This window comes from Chlorocebus sabaeus, chromosome 7, assembly GCF_047675955.1.
Source record: "Chlorocebus sabaeus isolate Y175 chromosome 7, mChlSab1.0.hap1, whole genome shotgun sequence".
NCBI classification, from domain to species: Eukaryota; Metazoa; Chordata; class Mammalia; order Primates; family Cercopithecidae; genus Chlorocebus; species Chlorocebus sabaeus.
In genome coordinates, this window is record NC_132910.1 from 80,257,634 (window position 1) to 80,278,436 (window position 20,803).

At 37.3% G+C, this 20,803-nt stretch overlaps 1 long non-coding RNA gene across 1 annotated transcript in view; it reads left to right on the forward strand.

The window, feature by feature from the left end:
- LOC140712101 (uncharacterized) overlaps positions 1 to 20,803 on the forward strand; it is an 89,224-nt gene that overhangs the window by 24,873 nt on the left and 43,548 nt on the right. Inside the window, exon 2 of the long non-coding RNA XR_012093551.1 lies at positions 9,299 to 9,355. This is a non-coding gene — a long non-coding RNA (uncharacterized lncRNA). The remainder of the gene's footprint in view (positions 1 to 9,298; positions 9,356 to 20,803) is intronic.

Below are 20,803 nucleotides of genomic sequence, written 5' to 3' on the forward strand. Positions count from 1 at the left end.
GAGTATTTTGTTAAGTTATAGACAAAGGATGTTGGAGCCAGTATTACAATTACTCTTTTCATTATATTTATTTTTATTTAGGACTGAAACAGGAGGGCCAGGCAGAGATAAGCAAGAAAGTGATATAGTTATGATATTCAAAGTGAAGAAATAGTCCATGTAATTTCTCCGGTGGATAACATATAGGGGGAAAGCAACCAACGGTGGTGCTGAGGGTAATCTTATTCAAGCAGACTCCTTGCTGAGTCTGTCTCCTGCTTGAGAAGAATGGATAGAATATCAGTCACATAGCATCAGGAGCGTGCGATTGTGGAGACAGTGCTAACTAGCTGGCTGGCAGAGAGCCATGGAGGCCAGAGGCAGCAGGCCTTTGGAGAAATATGGCAGGGCCTGCTCTGTGGTGTCAAACGCATGAGGTGAACTCGTCTTTTTCTGTCTGTGAATCTGTTTTTTTTTCTTTCTTTTTTTTTTTTTTGAGACCGAGTCTCGCTCTATCTCCCAGGCACGAGTGCAATGGTGCAATCTCGGCTCACTGCAAGCTCCGCCTCCCAGGTTCAAGCCATTCTCCTGCCTCAGCCTCCCCAGTAGCTGGGACTACAGGCACCCGCTTCCACGCCCGGCTAATTTTTTGTATTTTTAGTAGAGATGGGGTTTCACCGTGTTAGCCAGGATGGTCTCGATCTCCTGACCTCATGATCTGCCTGCTTCGGCCTCCCAAAGTGCTGGAATTACAGGCGTGAGCCACCGTGCCCGGCCTTCTGTTTGTGAATCTTTAAATGAAACTGACACTCATTACCAGTGCTTTTGGAGTTGGGTGTTTGTGGGAGAGCTGGAAGGGTAGATAGAAGTCTAGATTCACTGAGTCCAGCCTCAGGTGAATGTGGAATACAAGTCAAGGCTTCCCAAGGATGCTGGGACACATTTCGATTATAATGCAACATAGTTCATAGTATTATTCAATATTCATAGTGAAGTGTGGAATTGATAAGTATCATAAAAGAAGTACAGAGTAAACATTATCAGAGGTCTGAGTAGTGAAAGCTTACTTCCAGCCTAGGTATGGAGACAGGAAGGATAAAGGAGGAAGAAAGCTTTGCAAAAAGTGTTAACTGAATTGGACTTTGGAAGATGATGTGGTGGACACTGTGCCTAATTCCCCAGTATCTACCTCAGATGATTTGTCCGATTGTGGTGATTTCATGCCCTTTGTCAGAGATCGGTTCCAAGATTGATAAGCCCATGATAATTTGGACAAATAAGGTGGGTAAAGTGGCTTGGGGCTTTTGGGAAGAACAAGTAACTCTTTCTCCAATTGGATGGGAACAAAGAAGCATTTAGCCTAATTGCTACTGAAAATGTTCCTTCAACCACAAGGAAAATAAATCTTCCCAGGAATCTATTCTCCAACAATAATCCTCTCCACACCCGTTGGCCCTGGCTACATAGCATCTAAAACTAGTGTACAATAAACCATTTTGTGTCATTTTGAAGTTTTTAGTTATTCTCATTTTCTAATGGTGTTTTGTTTTTTGAGACCGAGTTTTGCTCTTGTTGGCCAGGCTGGAATGCAATGGCATGATTGCAGCTCACCACAACCTCTGCTACCTGGTTCAAGCAATTCTTCTGCCTCAGTCTCCTAAGTAGCTGGGATTAAAGGCATGTGCCACTACGCCCAGCTAATTTTGTATTTTTAGTAGAGACAGGGTTTCTCCATGTTGGTCAGGCTGGTCTCGAACTCCCGACCTCAGGTGATCCACCCACCTCAGCCTCTCAAAGTGCTGAAATTACAGGTGTGAGCCACCGCACCCTTCTTAGTTATTCTCACTTTCATAGTTTTTTTTTATTATTGCTTATTGAATTTGAACATGATAGGAAAAATCAATTATTTGTTGTTGGATCACTTTCATTAATGGTTAATTAATTTTGATGTGTTTTGAGAAACTGGTGTATCGGTAGCTGTATTTGAACTTCCATGACAATTTTCTTAGTCTACTACTTTCTGCCACAGCGAGATGCTATGGGGAGAGCTTTGGAAAGAGTTACCTATGGCTTTGCATTCTGACTTTTCATCAACTTTTGAATATCAATTTCTTTTATTATACCTCAACAATTTTTTTTTTTTGTTAAATGAAATGAACTTTTGCTCATGTTCTAATGTTACTGTATTCCACAGAGTCTTGATCTATTATTCTAGGTCTCTACTGAAAAAATGATCTCTCTTCCAGGATTGTCAGGGAGAGATGACTCTGAGAAAAGTCTATGATGCTACTGGTTGAACAGTTATTACTTTGGTGCCATGGACAAATTTCATTTGGAATGTTGATTATATCCTATTAAAATTTACACAAATTTTAAAAAATTAATCATGTTCAAGTGGTTGTATAATTCTTCCTTATTTCTTATTTCTTGTTTTATGAAATGATTTTCAACTGGTTGGAATATAAGTTCAATGAAGAAAGCTTGGAGCATTGTTGGCTCTCAATAAATGCTTGTTGTATGAATGAATGAATTACTCAGCACTCTCACATACCTATTTGAGAACTTTATTTTTTATTTTGGGAAGAATGATTTATTCACCATGTTTTATTATTTTTGTTCATTGGATTTAAATGTTCATTGGAAATTTATTTTCTAGATGGTAAAATAGATATATGAAGTCTAAGTATTTCAAATTAAATTTTGTAACCTTTTGTTTATTAAATTTTAAAATAAATTTAGAATTTAAAAACAGCACTTTATACATACAGAGTATCTTCTTTGTTAAGAAGAGGCAGATGAATATTTTGGTTTAAGCAATACTGTCCATTTTGATGAGCTTACTTTTTGATGTTTCAGTGTAGAACAAAATAAAAAAAAATTTTTAAAGAAAATTAAAAAAATAAAAAAGAACAACAAAAAAATAAAATAAACAATTTTAAATGCTACTTTCTATGCTTAATCTGGATAATCTTATTGGCTGCTGTTGCCACCCTGATGGTAAGATTCAAAGGACTCAAAGATGAGAAAACTATCAATTTAGCAAAATGGAGATTCTCCTTTACTTGTCCTACCAATTGAAAAAAATAGAGAACCAAAAAAGAAAAAAAAAAAAGAGAGAAAATAAAAAGAATGTGCCCCCACCCCAGTTCCCAATGGCAACTTGACTGAAACAAAAATATTTGAAATAATAAATGTCTCTGGATACCAGGATTTACATTCTATTTTCCTTGCTGTAAATAAGTGGCTGCTGTAAGTTAGAGCAGGTGTAAGTGACTGTGACTCACTTCATGTGTGGTAAAGACATGTGTCTTGATGGGAAACAAGGGACAAGGAACATAATGAGATTCAACTGAGGGGGATTTGGGACTTAACTCCTCTTCACGTTGGAGTGAAGCCAGATTCATAGCAGTAGAAGGACTCTATAAACATAATTCACTGAAATGAGAGGGTGATAAAAAAGCCCTTTTTCTTGCCTTTTGCAGGGATAAATTACACCCGAAGCTACAGAAATGTTCCTTTCTAGCTTCAGATTAAGTGTGCTTGTATAATAAACATTTCTGTAACACTCGGCTTCTTTAACCTCGACAGCTCAATTAGGACTGTGCGATAAAATACAACTTCTATGCACTTCGTGAACACTTAATGTGACTGAGGGCCTGTTAGCAAGAAATCTCACAGAAAATAGGTCTTGACAAGTGCTCAAGGAAATTGAATTGGCATTGTGTTTAATGAATATATATATACACACACACACATACATATATGCATATACATATGTATATTCTTTAAAACTCTGTATTCTAATTATAATGATATATGTGAGTTTCCTTTTTTGTGTGAAAATCTCTTATTCATTATCTTTGCTATTGGCTGGAAAACCATGAGGAGATTTGGGAAAGTTGTTATATGTGGGTACAGATGTTTAAAGAAGTCAGGAACTCTGATGATTCACAGAGTATGGAAAAGTCTTAATTCTAATCTCTAAATTGCTGTGAATTGGAGGTAGTCCCAGTGAGCCCCTTGACTTGGAGTTATGTTGCTTAATACATTTGCATATTTCTTTTCTGGAGGAGGATAGATATTAGGGCTCTGGCAGGATTGGTTGAGAAGACAACCTCAGATAGATGAGCAGTCTGTGCATAGCACTGTGCATGGGAGACGTCTGACAACCTGTCAGAATCACTCACTGCGCCTTGACATTAGAAACCGCTTCCAGATAGCCTTTTTTTGGGTACTATTATGGTGTCATAAATTTTGTCATGATAGTCTACCAAATAAGGCTTCAATTTCTTAGACTGGCTTTCAAGTACCTCTGAGACCAGCCTTATTTCAATTTAACCCCTTTGATAGTTGGATTTTCATTTTGCCTCAGGTACATAGAATTCCCAGTTCCAGGGAAGGGGCTTTCATGTGATTCATCAATTTAGTTGGAACTTACCTTTTACTATACCACGTCATGCCCCCAGTCTTCAGGACAAGCTGTGGTCTTTAGTGTGCTTTGTTTACTCCCCTTGTTTCTCCACCTTTTTCTTGTCATTCCCTCTGCGCTCTCTGCCACGCTCTGTCTCTCAGGTTGTTTAAAGCTCTGTGGGTGGATCTGTCAAGTAGACCTTCCCTAGAAAGCCTTTTCTGATCCCCCAGCCAGGGGGAGTCTCCCTCTGCACTCCTTTATTGCTTCATTTTTAGTTCTTTCATGACACATCAATTTCTGTTTATATTATTGTTATTTATAGACCTGTCTCTTCTCCCTTGAGGGCAGAGTAGGCAACTGATTCTCTGTCAGTGTTGGGACTAGCGCTTATATATTCAGCTCTTATTTTTCCATTTTTATAGAGCATATTTGTAAACAGGGCCCAGTTTTCTGACAACACCAACAATAGTTTTTAAAAAATACATAAATGTCATGTGTACATATAATGTATGCAAGTATCTATAATAATGGTGTAAGGAGGACCCAAGCTATGAAGAATGGAATACAAAAACACAGTTTGATTTGTAGAGAAAAAGGATCATAGTGTCTTCCTGGAAAAAAAAAAAAAAAAAAAAAAAAGGAAAATTGTGATTTCTAGTTTAAAAGGGAAACCTTACTGACTAAACAGATGTTTCTTACAGAAAGAAGGTTTGGGGGAACATCAAAAGGTGAAAAGATTAATTTTTAATGTTACAGGATGTCTCTCCAAGGGGATAATTCAGATGTCAGTTGCACGTTTTCTTTACTAGACTGGTTTATCATCATGGTGAGGAGGAGATGGGGAAAAGCGCCTGAGCTTTTCAAAGGGCTTGTTTATGAGTGTTCAGATCAAACAAGATAAGTGGGACTACCGGGAATTCTTTGTTTGCACTTCTAATTGTTTCCTTAAATGTAACCATAAAAATTCATTCAGAAAACTGCAGCAGATTTAAGGAGATAAAATAAGACCTCAGATGGCTGTTAGTAATACAAATAACTTAAAGCGTTTTTGCAAATTGCATGTCAGCCACAATTAACAATATGATGTTTATTTTGGTGCGGATGGATACCCTCGGTAAGCCGTCTCTTTCAGTATATCAACGCTTCCTTTTATAATGTCGTCGTAATTGAAACATTTTGTCTTGCATAAGACAGATGGGTGCGCAGCAAGTGTTCACGACACAACCATTTATGCCGATAGAGTTTGCAGACACCAGCTCCACCTTGGCCTGTGTGCAATGGCTGTTCCCTTGTGGAGGGGACCAACACAAACATCGGAGCTTGGATCACAATCGCCACACACTAACATTTTGCCAGATTGCAGCAATTTTGGCATTGCCTAATTCACATGCAGTGCGATTGTGGGGAGGTTTTGAACAAATATTGATTTGTGAGAAGCAGATGAGTGTCATAATTCCCATTTTTAGTATTTCCTTTTCTCACTCAGTGTAAAAATTGTCTACCCTCTTGAGAAGAAGTAAATAAGGTATGGAAATGTTGCTCCACTGTGTGAGAAGCTAGACAAATATTTTCTTTTCTACCACAGAATGTTTTCTGCTGCTTGTCAAAATTTCTTGTGTGCTCTGTGATTCTACACTGGTACACCACAGCAGTGCCTGCTTCGTGACAGCACGGAGCTTGCACTGGGTATCAATAAAAACGGTATCTGGAGATTTATTGAAGTGGATTTAAAACCAATTAGTCCGGTTATTAATCTGCCATCCTTCTCCTCTTGCCCTGCCATTGCAATGTTAACCATAAACTACGATTGAACCAGCAACATCCTTTCTCTGATGGGGGCTGGCTTAATGAGAATGATTTTATCTCTTCTAGGGGTGTTTTTTTTGTGCCCACACTCAATCATCTTGATGGCTTTGTTTTTAACCATAAACATCAAATGGCATTATACTGGGAACATTATGTAACAATTAACCACATTTTAATTTGTCTGACAATTATGGAGACATAGTGCTGTCATGGAAAAGGACTGTCTCACTGCCATATTAAAGACTCTGAGTGGAATATGTTTTTGGTGCAAGATTTATGAACAGATTCTGCTTCCATCAGTTAAGAAGGGTTTTGACTGCAAATAATAGAAAACACTAATACTGTGTTTGAACATACTTTGTCATGCTTAGTATAGTTACAGAAACTTTGTTGGAAGTTGGTTGCCGCACCTCTAGGATCCTGTCTGGGTTCCAGGCAGGAAAGGAGGAAGGGAGAAGCAAAGATCAGTGTCTGCATGAAGAAATCATCTCTTTCCAGAATTCTCATTTCATACCTTGTCAACCACTTAGATGTTCCTAGCTGCAGTGGAGTCTGGGGAAATACTGCACCAAGTCAGAGGCTGATTCTGCATCAAATGAAGAATGGATAATGAGATTTAGAGTTGATTAAAGTCATACTGTTTAAAAATGATTTTAAAATAAGATGGTTGAATGCTTGCTGACAGTTGCTTTTCTATGTTGCGGAATTGACTCTGCCGGGCTGAATATTCCTGGAGAGTGGGGCTGGGTTGGGGAGAGTTGCAGAGAGCTGGAAAACTGGAACAGATTGATATTTTTAGTTCTCAGGTCAGTTAGCTTAAAAGTCAAGGAAGCAGAGAGTAAAGTCCTCTGGTGACTGAAATATGACTCCTTGCTTATTTTCATCAGTCTTTCGCTTTTATGCAGTCTAGCCTTATCCTTGATATGGGGAAGCTTATAAAAATTGCCACTCCATTGCTCATGACCTGCCCTATGAAGACAAATATTTTCAGAAGATAGATAGTGTTCAGGTAAGAAAAGCCTAGACTAACATCTCTTGTATGAGAAAGAAAAGAAAGGAGAATATACAGATAACAAACATGAAACGCTGGCAAATATGATCTGCCAAAGAATTGATGTTAGTAAACCTTTGCCTGGTTTTATTTTCTATGTTTATTATTTTGCGAAGATTACAGAGTCCTTAACATTAAGGTAGTATATCCCCAAGTAGTTTCTAAGGGAAAGGCAGGTAAGTGATCAGTTGCTTTAGATGAAAGTCATTCATTGACGTCAGACTAGATTTTCACAGTTAATTTTATATTCTGACAGTTACATAAATTAATCCAGTAAATCCAACAATGCCTACCAAGATTTGTCTGGATTTGTCATGAACATTAAAATGTCATCAGCATACATGGTAATTTATACTCCCTCTGATTAACAGTAATCCTTCTCATCTCCTGTGAGGATCTAATAACCAGAGCTAATGGCTTTAATGCTAAAATAAACAGCAGAGGATGTGAGCAACACCTCTGCTTTGTACCTTTTGGAAATGGTCTTATGTGTGCAGAATATTTTTGTGTGTGTGTGTGTTTTTTTAAAGAATATCAACAGCTGATTCTTATTCCAAACCAGTGTTTCAGTATATCATAAAACACATTATTTTATTAGGTGAGTTTCATCTTGTGTTCAGTAACATGGCAATTAGGGTTAGTATGGTAAACATTTAGAATGACCATAGCTCCTCAAATGAATCCATGACTGTAATCTTGACACATAATGTTTTAAGCCACTATTAACTAAATTACTAGTTTTGTCACTATAACATGGAGATAACAATAGTGATGGGACTACCACCAGCTCTTACAGGCCTATGTATGAAATAATAATAATAAGAAGAAAATGTTCCTAGTTAGACAGAGCTGGTGTCACGCAGGGTGGCAAGCAAAAGTTGCAGTGCCTTTGAGTTCCTGACTTTCCCCCTCAGTGAGGTACCCTTGTGCAGGGCACAAACCACACACAAATATGAATCTACCCTCACTGATAAGATTCTGCTTAAAGAGAACAAATGGCATACCTTTAGAAGAGTTTCTAGTGGGTGACACATCTGGATAACCACCTCGAACAGACAATATTATGTGATGATGATCAGTTAATTATCTATTTATTTGCTATGTAAAAACCATATAGATATTTTGATTTTGGAAAAGGTGTACAGGATCTTTTTCCTTTTTTTTGAACTATACCAAATAAATGAATAAATATTAACTCTTATCAGTTATACAGACACTTTCCATATACACAATTCCATTTATTATTTACAACAAACCTAAGCTTGTTGTAAATAGATGATGGAGCCTGAGTTGAGGGAGGTGTGCCGGGCTAACTAGCAGGCCTGGGCTCCTCAAATTCTTCTATTCAAGTGTTATAAGAATGGAAGGGCTACCAAAGACTAGCTTTTTCAGGCCTCTAGGGAGATGACCTCTCAGTCCTGGGACTATCCTCCCTGATAAGAGAGTGTTTGAATGACTGCCTCGGGTCACCAGATAGTTAATGCCAACAGTGTGATTTCTGGTGAATAGCTCTTTTTGCATGCCTGAAAATGTGGGACACTCTGTATCCATTGTACCCCTGGGAGGCTGTATTATATCCCTATGTAACTGACTCCCAATAAAATCCCTAGATGCCAAGGCTTGGGGGAGTTTCCCTTCTTATAACACTTCGCATATGTTGTCACAGATCACTGCAGAGAGAATTAAGCACTGTTCTTGTAACTCCATTGGGGAGAGGGCAAAGGGAAGCTTGTGCCTGGTTTCTTTCAGGTTCCTCCCTATGTATTTTTCCCTTTGCTGATTTTAATTTGTAGTCTTTCACTGTAATATGTCATTGATTTGGTTTGACTCTGTGTTCCCACCCAAACCTCATGTTGAATTGTAATTTCCAGTGTTGGGGGAAGGACCTGATGGGAGGTGACTGAATCATGGGGGTGGATTTCTCCCTTGCTGTTCTCATGATAGTGAGTGAGTTATGAGATCTGATGATTTAACAGTGTGTGACACTTCCCCCTTTGCTTTCTTTCTTGCTCCACCATGATAAAATGTGCCTGGTTCCCTCTCACTTTCAGATAATTCTAAGTGTCCTGAGGCCTCCTAGCCATGCTTCCTGTACAGCCTGCAGAACTGTGAGTCAATTAAACCTCTCTTCTTCATAAATTATCCAGCCTCAGTTTTTTATAGCAGTGTGAAAATGGAATAATACAGAAAATTAGTATCAGAGAAGTGGGGCATTGCTATAAAGATACTGAAAATGTTGAAGTGACTTTGGAAATGGGTAATGGGCAGAGGTTGGAATAGTTTGGAGGACTCAGAAGAAGACAGGAAGATGAGGAAAAGTTTGGAACTTCCTAGAGACTTGTTGAATGGTTGTGATCATTCTGATGCTGGTGGTGATATGGACAGTGAAGTCTAGGCTGAGCAGGTTTCAGATGGGGATGAGGAAATTATTGGGAACTGGAGTAAAGGTCATTCTTGCTATGCTTTAACAAAGAGACTGGTGGCATTGTGCCCCTGCTCTACGGATCTGTGGAACCTTGAACTTAAGAGAGGTCATTTAAAGTATCCAGCAGAAGAAATCTCTAAGCAGCAAATAATTCAAGATGTAGAATGGCTGCTTCTAAAAGCCTATACTCATCTGCATAAACAAAGAGATGATCTGAAATAGAAACATATTTAAAAGGAAAGCAGAGCATAAAAGTTGGAAAAATTTGCAACCTGAGCATGTGGTAGAAAAGAAAAACCCATTTTCTCAGGAGGAACTCAAGTCAGCTGCAGACATTTGCATAAATAAAGAGGAGCCAAAAGTTAACAGACAAGGCAATGGGGAAAATGCCTCTAGGGCATTTCAGAGATCTTAGCAGCAGCCCCTACTATCACAGGCTAGGTCTAGGAGGGAAAAATGGTTTTGTGGGTCAGGCCCAGGACTCTGTTACTTTGTGCAGCCTTGAAACATGGCACCCTGCATCTCAGCTGTTCCAATGGCTAAAAGGGGCAAAGGTATAGCTTGGACTGTGGCTTCAGAGGGTGCAAACCCCAAGCCTTGGCAGCTTCCATGTGTTGTTGTGTCTGCAGGTGCACAGAAGGCAAGAATTGAGGTTTGCGTAGAGGCCTAGATTTCAGAGGATGTATGGAAACACCTGGATGTCCAGGCAGAAGTCTGCTACAGGGGCAGAGCCCTCATGGAGAACCTTCACTAGGGCAGTATGGGGGGATATGTGGGGTTAGAGTCTCCACACAGAGTAACTCCCCACTGGGGTACTGCCTAGTGGAGCTGTGAGAAGAGGGCCACCATCCTTCAGACCCCAGAATGGTAAATTCATTGACAACTCACACTGTGAACCTGGAAAAGCTGCAGGAACTCCATGCCAGCCATGAAACCAGCCACAAGAACTATACCCTGCAGAGCCACAGGGGTGCAGCTGCCTAAGGCCTTGGGAGCCCACTTCTTGCATCAACTTGCCCTTTATGTGAGACATGGAGTCAAAGGCAATTATTTTGGAGGTTTAAGATTTAATGACCGCCCTGCTGGGTTTTGGACTTGCATGGACCCTGTAGCTTCTCTGTTTTGGCCAATTTCTTTCATTTGGAATGGCAGCATTTACCCAATGTCTGTACCTTCACTATATCTTGGAAGTAACTAACTTGTTTACAATTTGACAGGCTCATAGGTGGAAGGGAATTTCCTTGTCTCAGATGAGACTTTGGACTTGGACTTTTGAGTTAATACTAGAATGAGTTAAAACTTTGGGAGATTGTTGGGGATGCAGGGTTGGTTTCAAAATGTGAGAAGGAAATGAGATTTGAGAGGGGCCAAGGTCAAAATGATGTGGTTTAGCCCTGTGTCCCCACCAAAAGTTCATGTTGAATTTTAACACCCAATGTTGGGGGAGGGACCTTGTGGGAGGTGATTGGATCATGGAAGCGAATTTCCCCCTTGCTGTTCTCATGATAGTGAGTTATCAGAAGATCTGATGGTTCAAAATTGTGTGGCACTTCCCTCTTCACTCTTTTTCTCTCCTGCACCAATGTGGTAAGATGTTCTGTCTTCCCTTTTGTCTTCCATCATGATTGTAAGTTTTCTGAGACCTCCCAGCTATGCTTTCTGTACAACCTGTGGAACTGTGAGTCAAGCCTCTTTTATTTAATTTTATAAATTACCTAGTCTCAGGTAGTTCTTTATAGCAGTGTAAGAACAGACTAATGCAGTCATATTGTGAGTATAACAGTTTTTCTGTTATATTAGCAAATTCTTGTTGCAAATCCTTCTATTAATAGTAAATTACTGAAACTGAGGGTGGTCTTGGGGATCCTTGACAGCAGAGGTTATGTAATTTGCTTTGATCGTGCAGATAATTGTGGCAGATCCAGGATTTGAACAGACACTTTTGGCTCTGAATCAAATTTTTTTCTTTTTCCTCAATTATCTGTTAGAAACTCAGTATCACCCCTTTCTATGCTCTCTCTTCTATCTTCAGTGAGGAGCATTTCTATAATATATAGAAGGTAGATGAGAAAAAGATATCATATTATATTTGCTCCTCTGGAATGGCAGGAAGATGCATGGGCTTTAGCAGACATGAAATTTTGCAGTGACTTACAGGATTTTTCCTACAGGTCACCTATCTTTTTGGTAGAGGTGCATCACCTTATTGTTTGTATTTCCCTACAGTTTCTACTACTTTCTAGCTTTCTCAGAGCTAAGAGCAAAGCCTAGATCTATGAGTGGGTGGCCATTCCTGATATTTATTCTTTCAGCATTTCCAGTGGTTTAGTAGTTATCTATTTCCCTGTGTAAAATATATTCCAATCTGAAATAACTAGATTGTATCTGTGTTCCTGGCTGAACACTGATTAAGACAGAAAATATTTGGTACCAGAAGAGACTCCAGGGAACAAACCACAAGCTAGAATTGTAATCTCTGAGATCATTGAAAGAAGAAAAACAAACAATATGATCTTTGATTGCTCTGATTTTCTGCTTGGAGAAAAATTTTTGGCCACATTGCAGGGAAAGGGAAACTCAAATAGAGTATAACAGTTTCACTGAGTTGAGGAGACAGAGATTGGAGTTCAGTAGGCACAGGGAGCTGAAACATGTGAGGCAGTGTTCTGGAGAGAAGGAAAATATATACAGAAAAAGCTCCAGAATTTTGTATGGTGATTTCCTGCAGTCTTTGCCTGAATATTAAGTTTTTTGTTTATAAAGTGAGACTCTGTGATGCTGGACAATGAAAAACTAGTAGGCAGCTCTAAGCTAAATAATCCTCAGAGTGCATATAATGCCAGGAAGAGTTTATGTTTTGAGAAATGAGAGTGGAGAGACTTTGTTGAATACACAGAGGGTTTTGTTTAAAAATGTGGCTTGAAGGATCAAGCTGATATGATAAGAATTCAGTTTCCTGTCAAAATAAAACTCCCTATTTTTTAAAGAGAGTCTATACAATCTAGACTCTGAACTATATAATTATCATGATATTGGTATCCAGTATAAACCATTAAATATGTGAAAAATCAAGGAACTAGAGAAAAACAAGTCATTAGAAACAGACCCTGAAATAATAGAGATGATGACATACCAAGCAGGAGTTTTTATTTTATTTATTTAGTTAGTTAGTTATATATTTATTTATTTTACTCTAAGTTCTGGGATACATGCACAGAATGTGCAGGTTTGTTGCATAGGTATACATGTGCTGTGGTGGTTGGCTGCACCTATCAACCCATCATCTAGTTTTTAAGCCCCACATACATTAGGTATTTATCCTAATACTCTCCTTCCCCTTGCCCCCCACTCCACTATAGGCACTGGTGTGTGGTGTTCCCCTGCCTGTGTCCATGTGTTGTCATTGTTCAACTCCCACTTATGAGTGAGAACATGTGGTGTTTGGTTTTCTGTTCCTATGTTAGTTTGCTGAGAATGATGGCTTCCAGCTTCATCCATGTCCCTGCAAAGGACAGTAACTCATTTTTTTATGGCTGCATAGTATTCCATGGTTTATATGTGCCATATTTTCTTTATCCAGTCTATCACTGATGGGTATTTGGGTTGGTTCCAAGTCCTTGCTATTGTAAGTAGTGCTGCAATAAACATACATGTGCATGTGTCTTCATAGTAAAATGATTTATAGTCCTTTGGGTATATACCTGGTAATGGAATTGCTGGGTCAAATGGTATTTTTGGTTCTAGATCCTTGAGGAATCATCACATTGTTTTCCACAATGGTTGAACTAATTTTCACTCCCACCAACATTGTAAAAGTGTTCCTATTTCTCCACAGCCTTGCCAGTATCTGTTGAGCAAACAGCAATTTTAAAACAACTATTATAAATATGTGAAAAGATTTAAAGGAAAACATAAACTTTATTCAAAAATAAATGGAAGCTATAAAAAATAAATAAAATTTATAGGGCTAAAATACAATATAAAAGTAAAATAAAATAATTCCTGGTGGGCCTAAAAGGAGGGTAGACACTGCTGAAGAAAAGACAAGTAAATTTGAAGAGATTATAATTCAGGCAGAGGCATAGGAAATACAGTTGAAAAAAGTGAATAAAACCCTAATGGCCTTTGAGACAACATAAAGCAGTATGAAATATTGAATCGGATTGCAGAAAGGGATCAGAAACCATATTTAAAGAAATTATAGCCAGAAGTGTTTTATATTTGGTGAAACTATACGTTCACATAGCCAAGAAACTCAGTGAACATAAGGCAGGGCCAGAAAGAAAGAAAACAAACACTATCCTAAAGTACATTATAATTAAATTTCTGGAGACTAGTGATAAAAGAAAGTCGTAGGCTGGTCGTGGTGGCTGATGCCTGTAATCCCAGCACTTTGGGAGGCCGAGGTGGGCAGATCACTTGGGGTCAGGAGTTTGAGACCAGCCTGGCCAACATGATAAAACCCTGTCTATACTAAAAATACAAACATTAGTTGGCATGGTGGTGGGTGCCTGTAATCCCAGCTACTTGGGAGGCTGAGGCAGGAGAATCACTTGAGCCCAGGAGGTGGAGGCTGCGGAACCAAGATTGCACCACTGCACTCCAGCCTAGGTGACAGAGCAAGACTCTGTCTCAAAACAAAACAAAACAAAACAAAACAAAACAAAACAAAAAAACAAAGAAAAAAACACAAAAAACAAGAAAATCTTTAAGTACTTAGAGAATAAAGAACTTATTACATGCAGGAAAACAAAGAAAAGATCTGCCATTTCTCATTAGAAGCAACGTTTGCTGGAAAACTATGAAATGACATTTTAAAATTGTTGAAAGTAAAAGAAAACAAGTGTGTAAATGTAGGATTTTCTATGACAAATTATTTTTCAGGATGGAAACAATTCAAATCATTTTCAGTGAGGCAAGTTGAAAAATTTTGTTCTAATAGATCAGCAATAACAAGAAAAGTTAATGAAATTTTTTTGTAAAATATATGAAAATTTTTTATTATTTTCAATATTTTTCTAAAAGATAATGACTCCCAAGGACAATATATAAAAACAATAAGGCATTTATAAGGTATTTAGAAATAACCAAAATAGCCAAAAAATAATGAGGTAGGGAGGGAAGGGACCTTATATTATGTATGAAGTGGTGTAATCTTATTGGAAGGTAGACTGTAATGTATTAAAGATCAGTATTATAAAATCTACAGTAACTACTGAAAAAAGGAGATTTGACTATTTGGCAATCGAGGAGATAAACTGAAAAATTATAAAACTAATCAATTAATCCAAAAGAATGAAGAAAAATAGTAGTGAAATAAAAGCTCAAAAATCATATGGGATACATAGAAAGCACATAGAAAAGTGATAGATTCATACCCAAATAAAATAAGATATATCTCATATAAATTAGTTTAAACATGCAGTGAAAAAGCAGAGATTTTCAGAATGGGGGAAAAAGCAAGACGCAAGTAGCTTAAAAGTAAATTAATGGAAAGAGATGTGTGATGCAAACACTAATATTAGAAAGCAGAAGTGCATATATTAATATCAGGAAAAATAGACTTTAGGACTTTAGGACTAGGAATATACAGAGAGATGAAGTAAAATATTTCATAATTATGCATCAACGAGATGCATAATTCTTTATGTGTTTTCATCAGTTACAGAACTTCAAAACACATGAAGCAAAAACTGACAGAACTGAAAAGAAAAATTGATACATATAAATTATAATTGGTGATTTTAGTTTTTCTTCTCGGTAATAGATAGACCAATAAATTACAATGAATACAGAAAAGTTAAAAAACAGCGCCAACTAATTTTACCTAATTGATATTTTTTGAAAATTATTACCCACAATGGCAGACTACACATCCTTTTCAGACACAAATGGAACATTCAGTAATATAGTATATGTAGTAATATAGTGGTATATAGTATATGTAGTAATATAGTAGTATATAGTATATGTAGTAATATAGTATGTGTAGTAATATAGTAATATCATGGGAAGTAAAATAAGTGTCAATAAATATTAAAGGGTCAGAACTATACAGAAAATAATACTTGGTCAAAATAGAACAGATTTGTGGCCAAAAACAGAAAGTTACCTTTAATGTTCCAAAATATTTGGAAATTAAGCAGTACATTCCTGAATAAGCCATGGGTCAAAATGGAAATCATGAGAAAAATTAGAATATATTTTGAACTGAATGAAATGAAAACATGTTAAAATTGGTGAGATACAGCTAAATCACTGCATTGAATCAGAGGTGGAAATTTATAGCTTAAAATGCTATTAAAGAAGAAGAAATGTTAAAATCAATCATCTAGCATTTTTATCCCAAGTACTAATATGTAGAAGGACAAAAATAATACAGTAATAATACAGCAAAAATAAAAGGAGACAAAAGGTAGACAAAATCAATAAAGCCAAACACTGTTTTATTTTGAAAAGATTAATAAAATCAATAAACCTTTAGTTAGACTGACCAAGAAAAAAGAAAATGCAAATTATTAATAACAGAAATGAAATTGCATGAGTAGATACTACTACAGATCCCACAGAATATAAAGTCCAATAAAGAATGTTATGAACATCTTTATGCCAAAAGTTAAATAACCAGACACATTCTGTGAACAAAACACAAGTACTAAACTGTCTAAGAAGTAGAAGAAATGGAAAATCCAAATTGTCCTAGACCTATTAAAATTTATATTCATTAACATAGAAACAGAAAACCTCATAGTGCATGTTTTCCCTTATATGTGGGAGCTAAACATTGAATACACGTGGACATAAAAATGGGAATAATAGACAGTGGGGACTACTAGAGGGGAAAAGAGGGGTGAAAGGATTGATAAACTACCTGTTGGGTACTATGCTCACTACTGGGGTGACAAGATCAATTATACCCCAAACCTTGGCATCACACAATATACCCAGGTAACAAACTTGCATATGTACCTCCTGAATATAAAATATACACTGAAATTTAAAAAGAATTACAATGTAACAACAACAAAACAAATGGAATTCATAGTGAAAATTTTTTTCCCCAAAGAAAACTCAAGAGAGATTGCTTTAAGGGAAGTTCTATTAAATATTTGGCAAGGAAATAAAATCAATCTTACATTAACTTTTTCAGAAATTAGAAGAGGAAACACCTCCTAGCTCACTTTATGATAATGCTAGTCTTACTCTGATACAAAAACTAGAAAATACATTATAGGAAAATCGAATAAAAAATAATTATCCCCATGAACATAGATAAAAAATTTCCAACAAAATAATGCAAATCAAACCCAGAAATTTAGAGAAATCATAATAAATTATGACAAAGTGGAGTTTATCCCAGTAATGCAAGATTGATTCACAATTTTAAAAAATCAATGCAATTTATCTTATTAATAGAGAAAAGGAGAAAACTCATATGATCATCTTGACAGATGCAGAAAAATACTTGAACCACCATATCTAATTAAGCTCCCAGTAACACAGGAACTAAAGGAGACTTTCTCAATGGATTGAAAGAAACCTATGAAAACAACTAGCACCATGTTTAATAGTAAAAGACTGAATGCATTACCACCAAAAACCAGGAACATGTTAAGGATGTTTGCTCTTACCATCACTTTAACACTGTAATAGAGGATCTAGAACTTAGTACTAAGGTTAGGAAAAGTAATCACAACCATGCGGATTAGAAAGAAGTGATTTTTTTTTTCTGTATTCACAGATGACATAATAGTGAATTAGAAATTTTAAAGATGTCTTTTGGAAAGCTGCTAGAATGAATAAGGTCTGAAAATATGAAGCCAATATACAAATCAGTTGTACTTTTATAAGTAACAAAAAATTGGAAATGGGGATTTAAAATATCATCTATAATGACATCAAAATATGAAATATCTAGGGATAACTTTAACAAAATATGTGCAAGACTCGTACACTGAGAACTATAAGACAGGGATGCCCAGTTTACCACTGCTATTCAATATTGTACTAGACATTGCCTGTTGTACTGGGTTGTGAGCATTACTGCAGAGCAATTAGTAGGAGAAAGAAAAGGCAACCAAACTGTAAAGAAAATATGCAAATATATTTCCGTTAATGGATAACATGGTTATATATATGTAGAAATAAATATCTCACAAAAAACTAGACACTAGAGCTAATAAGTAATGTCAGCAAAGTTGCAGGACACCACACAAACAATAAGTTGCATTTCTGTATACTAGCAATAAACAATACAAAAAGGAGCTTAGAAAAATTCCATTTTCAATAACGTCGAGAAGCATAAAACACTTTAGACTACATTTAAGCAAGGAGATGCAAGATTTATACACCAAAAACTAAAAAAAGTAATTACTGAAATAAAGAAGGCTTTAATAAATGGAAAGGCATCGTTTGGATGGAAGGGTTGGAAGACTTACTATGGTTAAAATTGCAATACTCCCCAAAGTGGTCTACAGATTCAGTTCAGTCCTTATTAAAATTTCAATGACCTTTTTGTTGTTGTTGTTTTTCAGAAATGGAAAGGCTGATTTTAAAATCTGTGTGGAATTGCAGGGTATCCCAAATAGATTTCCTTAGTAATCTGATCCAAAGATGCCTTGGTCCTCTCATCCCACAGAACATCTGGCTGGTATGCTACATTGATGACATCATGCTTATTAGACCTGGGAAACAGGAAGCAGGAAAACTTAAATGCCTTAGATACCCTGATAAAATTTCAAGGGGCCTGCACATGGTTCAAAATTCTAAAGTTTTAGTAGTCTGAGAATGCTGTAATGTCCTGTTCAAAGTGAAAGGTAAATTGCTTTGTCTTGTATCCCTCACTACTAAGAAAAAATAGACTCTCATTTGGATTAGGGAGACAATCTATACCATATCTGAGTAGCCAATTTTTGAATTACTCAAAAGGATATCAGTTTTGAGTGGGGCCAATAGCAAAGGAAGTTTTAAGAGATACTTCGGGATATGATGTAAACTGTTCTACCGTGTTAGCGTGGTGACCTATGGGATTCAATCAGTTAAAATGTCTGCAGCAGTTATGTATGTTCTATGGCATCATCTGCAATCCCATCAGAATTTCATCTCAAATTCTTAAGGGTCTGAAACAAAGCTATGCCCTTTTCACAAATAATTATTCTCTTTTTGAGAAAAATCTTGGTTGGATATTGCACCCTGACCATAGAACAAGTGACCTGTGACCTAAGCTGCTGTCATGAACTGGGTGTTACTTGAACCACTAAGCAGTAACATTGAGATATGCAACAACGTTCTATAACCAAGTGAGAATTTATTTATATGATATCAGTCTCGAGAAGGTCCTAAAAACATATGAGTTGCATGAGTAGGTACTTACACTACTCATGGCACTTACTCCCGCTGCCTTGACATCTCTTCCCCAACCTACACCTGTGCTTCATAGGGAGTACCCTATGATGATCTAATTTAGGAAGAAGAACGTTCAGTCTGGCTTACCAATGATTCTGCATGATATCCAGGCACCTGCCAGAATTCAATGCTGCAGCATTATAGTTTAACTTAAGAGCAGCTTGGAAGGACAGTGGGGAGGAAAAGTCCTGCCAGTGGCAGAACATCAAGCAGTATATCTAGTTATCCTAGTTGTCTGGCAAAAGACACAGACAGAAAAAAAGATCTATGCAGATTAAAGAGAAGCAGTTAACAGTTTAGCCAAATGGTCAAAGACCTGGAAACCACAGAACAGGAAAATCAATAATGAGGAGTTGTGGAGAAGAAATATGTGATTGTAGACTCAGAGTGTGAGAATATTTGTGCCTCATGTGAAAGCTCCAAAGCACACTCACTGCAGAAGTGTTCAGTAATCAGGAGGGCAAGATCTGTTTTGTGGAATAGCAAGCTTCTTTTCCTACCGGTTCTTGTGCTTGCTCTATAGGATCATGAACAAGGTGGATGTAACAAGGTGGACGTATAGAAGGAGACTATGTATGCTCAGAAGGATATTTTTTTCCCCACTGAGACTAATCTGGTTACTTGCACTGCTAAATGCACAATATGCCAACAGCAGAAACCAGGGTTAAGCCCCAGAGGTGCCACCATTCCCCATGAAAATCAGCTAGCCACACTGTGGCAGGTTGTTTACATTGGACTTCTTTTGTCATTGAAGAATCAGTGATTTGTTCTAACTAAAACTTTGTCTTTTTTTGTGGACAGCATTTTTGATGTTATCATGCATGGAGGTGGAGCATATATGTTGAACCAGTGATTAAGATATGGTGCCATTTTCTCCATAGCCAGGACACTTGGATGTGAGAATCAAGGGGTGGAAGTTAGACTGGCTCCATTTTACTATTACTCCTTGTAACTCACATACACAATTTGTTTTCCTGTCTCCACATATTTGGGCTCTGGTACTTGAGTGGTCTTAGTTCTCAAAGGAGAAATGTTTCCAAAAGGGAATCCAACATTGATTCCATTGACCTGGAATTTGAGATTGCTCTAGCCAGTTTGGGATGCTCATGCCAATCAGCTAACAAGCAAATAAGGTTGTCATTGTGTTGAATGCATGGCTGATCCTGATCAAAGAGTAGTATTAATATGTTGGAACCTATTGACTAAACACTTTAGCTGTTTGGGGGTCTTAAGCTCATAGGGTGACTCAAACCTGTACTCTTGAAAATATGAGCCATTAGTGGTCCTACCTACATCGAGCTGCTTTAATCTTTCAGTAAGCTTTATCACTGGCTGTTCTATTAGGGAAGATTAAAAATTATATAAGTACAACATAAAAATATAATTATAAAATATGTTAAAGTATTGTAAGAGGAGCATAATAGGGAGACCACATTTAAATCAAGGGATGAGGAAAGGACTCTGAAAAAATACAATCTAAGGTGAGATCTTAATGATGTATATGAACTAGCATATAGAGAGGAAGAATAGAGGACAGAGCATTCCAGGGAGAACAAAAGGCAACTTTCTCTTGGTTGCGGGATTGTGTGGACTAATGTAGCTGTAATGTGTGTGCTAGAGCAACAGTGGTAGTAGAGGCGGTTGGAGAAGCAGGCAAAGGCCAGGTCATGCAGAGCCTTGCATGTGGTGGTAAGGAGTTTGAACCTATTTTACCATCTGCTGGAAG